This window comes from Fukomys damarensis, unplaced genomic scaffold (assembly GCF_012274545.1).
Source record: "Fukomys damarensis isolate Sample0158 unplaced genomic scaffold, DMR_v1.0_HiC HiC_scaffold_1, whole genome shotgun sequence".
NCBI classification, from domain to species: Eukaryota; Metazoa; Chordata; class Mammalia; order Rodentia; family Bathyergidae; genus Fukomys; species Fukomys damarensis.
In genome coordinates, this window is record NW_022900913.1 from 25,065,456 (window position 1) to 25,069,440 (window position 3,985).

General features: G+C 43.9%; 1 protein-coding gene across 1 annotated transcript in view; it reads left to right on the forward strand.

The window, feature by feature from the left end:
* The first annotated feature begins 3,675 nt into the window (after positions 1-3,675).
* Sub1 (SUB1 regulator of transcription) overlaps positions 3,676-3,985 on the forward strand; it is an 18,083-nt gene continuing 17,773 nt past the window's right edge. Inside the window, exon 1 of the mRNA XM_010605406.2 lies at positions 3,676-3,780. The gene's annotated coding sequence lies outside the window, so the exon portion shown is untranslated. The remainder of the gene's footprint in view (positions 3,781-3,985) is intronic.

Sequence of the window (3,985 nt, forward strand, 5' to 3'; positions counted from 1 at the left end):
CCTCTTCTCTTCTCTGCTCTTATTTGTGGAATGCCTGTAGCTGACAAAATGGGAGGAAGGGGGAGGGTAAGGGTCAGAATGCAGGAAGAGCGAGGAACAAAAGCCACATTGGGTAACAGTTCAGAATAATAATCCGCTACTTGGATAACTTTTTTTTTTTTGAACTTGTAGCAAAAGTGTGTATTGGAGGGTTGTTAGCATGACACATCCAGAGAACCGTGTAACATTCCCCAATCACAGCAACCCTTAGGGATTTCTCCCTGACTGTCTCCTCCTCAAAGCTCTGGTCCCTTCATTGGTATGAAGTTAGTTTCCTCACTCCTTCTCTTTTCACCCCTGCTCCCAAAACTACCTTTCTGATAACCTATGGACTTGCCACATTTTGTACATTTATTTGTTTATTTATTTTGAGACAGAATCTCTCTATGTATTTCATGCTGGCCTTAAACTCATAGTACTCCATCTGCTTCAGTGTCTTGAGTACTAGTCACATTTCCAGAATTTTCCTATAAAAGGGGCTATACCCTACTCTGTCTACCTCATCCACCCCATATAGATGCCTGTGAGCCACGCTACCTTTCTTTTATTTGAAAATAACAGCTGTCCTGTTTCATTTAAAGTTTTGAAAATTTTTCTTTCTCTTTCACCTAAATTTAAGAAATTATTATTTACCATTTTGAGTTACATGTGCTTTTATTTACAGACCATCACTTAGAATCAAGGATTTGCTGATAGTTCCAGTGCATCATACCCAAGAAAATGAAGCCACTTAAATTTGCATGCAAAGCATCAAATCTCTTTGCTTCTAACAATGCATACATAGCTCTTCAACAGCTCTTGACCTTCAGAGGCCCTGAGAACCGAAACTCAAATCTACAGTGGGCATACTGCCGCCCAGTTCTCTGACACAAACCATGAATGAAAACTTTTGTTGCAAGGGAAGACCTGGGTTCTATCTCTGGTACTGGGGATATGGCAGAGAAAAGCAGAGAGAGAGAGTGGCGGTAAGGGGAAAGAATTGAGATGTCATATTAATTTGTTTGGTTTAGCTTGAGTGCTACGCATGACTTTCTTTAGATTGGTGTGGAAGTGTATAGGGTCCCAAGACAGGGAGCAGGGCCAGAATTTATTTTCATGGCTTCTTTTATTTTATTAGATTAAAATTTTCACAACTCTATTCAGCCGCACCCAGAGCTATGCTAATCCAACTCGGGGACTAATCCAGATAACACATACCTTTCATCCATATTCATATACCCTAGATCCACCCACCTCTGAAAGGCCCCACCTATGAGTACTTGAGGCTTTGGGGGCCTTCAGCTGTCTGGGACCTTCCTAGAGCCTGATTAGGTAGGCCTCTAGTTCAAGGTCACATGGGCCCCTCATGAACACTGCATAGATTAGACCCTAAAAATTACGTAGTCTCTGTAAGGTGAGATTATATCACATACACAATGGCTTGAACTCCATTCTAGAAATCTTAAAAACCCTAGACAAAAAGCCTTTACGGATATCCCACTCAGTACCCACTCCTGGGTAGCAGAAGCCTTACTTCCTTGTTTGTGGTTTCACTCTTTGTCATTGAGGGATGGGACCCCAGCATTCTGGTAACAGAACTACATCCATGCCTGCCAGGGCCCAGGTCACCTGGTAATAATTCTCTATCGTATGTGAGCCCTGTTCAATCAGATATCCTGAACAATGGGCTCCCCATCATGGCCCCAGGCTCTGGTGTGTCCCAGGCAACTTTGGTCATCTTCCCACAGTGTCCTTGTAAGCACTTTCCTGTCTGCTTTTGTGCATGTAAACTCTACTAGTGGTAGCAACCTATGGCACATGAGCTGCAGCTGGCTGTTGTAACTGAGAGCTCTAAGATGTTTGCTATTACAGGCCTAGACTCTCAAGCTACAAAGCTGAAGCAGGAGTTATTAAGTGCATTCCACTTTTTTACAACTTAATTTCACAATTTTATCTTTCTCTCTTCCTCCTTTCCTCCCTTTCTTCTTTCCCCCTTTTTCTTTTTTTTTTTTTTTTTTTTTTTTTTTTTTTTTTTTTTTTTTTCTCATTCTTTTGTCGTACTGGGGTTTGAACCCAGGGCCTTTGTGCTGAGCTACGCCCCCAGCCCATTTTTCATTTTGAAATTACCCTGGCTGGGCTTAAACCTTTGATCCTCCTGCTGCAGCCTCCCAGAATGTTGAGATCATAGGCCAATGCACCTGCCCTCACTCCCTTTTTGTATTACTGAAAGTTGAACCCAAGACATTTACATTGAGCTATATAAATTCACCTTTTTAATTTTAATTTTTTTTTTTTGAGACAGGGTCTCATTAAGTCGAAAAGTTGCCCAGGCTGGCTTGAACTTGTGACCCTCCTCTGTCAGTCTTTTATTTTTTATTTTTGGTTTATTTATTTATTTTTTGGTACCGGGGATTGAACTTGGGTCCTTGCTCTTGCAAGGCAGGCCACCAAACCGCTGAGCTAAATACCCAGCCCTGTCAGTCTTTTAAAGTGTTGGTGTTATAGGTGTGTACCACAACCCCAGATATTTCCCCCCCACCCCCAACCCACTAGGGTTCGAATTTAGGACCTTTCACTTGCCAGGCAGGTGAGGCGCCACTGAGCTAAATCGCCAGCCCTTCTTTTTAACTTTCTTGCTGAAGTAGATCCTACGTATTATTAAATTCCCAAATCTTAAGTGAAATTTTATACCTATATACACCTCTGCCACATTTCCAAAGTATTTTCAGTGCTACAGCAGTTTCCATTTGACTTGTTCCCAATCACATCCTTCAAAACAGCTCTGACCTCTGCTACAGATTTTGTATTTGTAACTTCATACTCACGAAATTATACAGCTAGTGTTTCACTCTTGAAAGGTCATCTAGCCTTCCTGATACTGCATAAAGTAGGAGTGGGTAGAGCTTTTCTACTCTCCTTGTGTAGGTAATAATGTGTTAGTGTAAGGCTGATTTTTTTTTTTTTTAATATTGGGGATCGAACTAGGGACCTCGGCCCTAAAGTTGAATCATTTATTAAATCCTGTTGATCCTTGATTTCCTCATCCATGAAGCAAAGCAAATAATCATTCCTACTTTGGAAAGTACTTGTAAGGATGAATAATAATGTAAAATGCCTCATGTATGTCGTGTCACACAGTGGGTGCATGCCAAATGTTTGTTCAATAAATAAAACGATATCAGTTCTTGGCTGTAGCAGACTTTCAACAAACATTAAAATAATCTACTAGCCACATTCGTGCTTGTAGAACGGATTTCTCTTGTGTTTTGTGAACTTGCACCTCTAGGACTTCAATTGAGGGACAGAGATTGTGCGGACTTCTGCAAAGATATCTTATATTTTTTGAGAATTAAACGCTGTGACTTTAGCTTCTTTCCTTTGGACTTCAGCGGGCAGAGTGAGGAAAAGCAGGATGGGAAAGCAGGAGATTCACTCATGGAAAATGTGCAAGCGGGTTGATCTTTTTCAATTTGGCTCTTCATTCCACTAGACAAGCATTTATTGAACAAGAGCAATATGCTCATCATTCGTCTTTCACTAGCACCCTCATTCCCTCTCAAGTCAGGTCTAATTAATAGCACCCGCTAGTGACGAGAGGCGGTTCCTTTAAGGCCTTGGAAAGGGTCTGGCAGTGACACCACGCCCCGTCACGTGTTCGCGGTTCCAGCGGGGCGGAGTCAGCGTCTCAAAGCGGCCGTCACTTCCGGTTCTCTGTCAGTCGCGAGCGAGCGAGCAGGAGGCTGTGGCGCGCCGCAGTGGAGCGTGAGTTGTGCGAACCCCGCCCCCACCCCGGGATCCCTGCTTCGAGGCCCCTCGCTCTTCCCGCGGGGCGGTAGCTGCTTGCAGCCCTCCGGGCTCCTCTGCGTCCGCGGGCAACGGCGGCTCTGCCTGACCTTCCCCTTCCTTCTCGGTGTCCCGGCTCCCCTTCGTTCCCGACCTCCTGCCCACCCGGCGCGCTCTGGGCTCC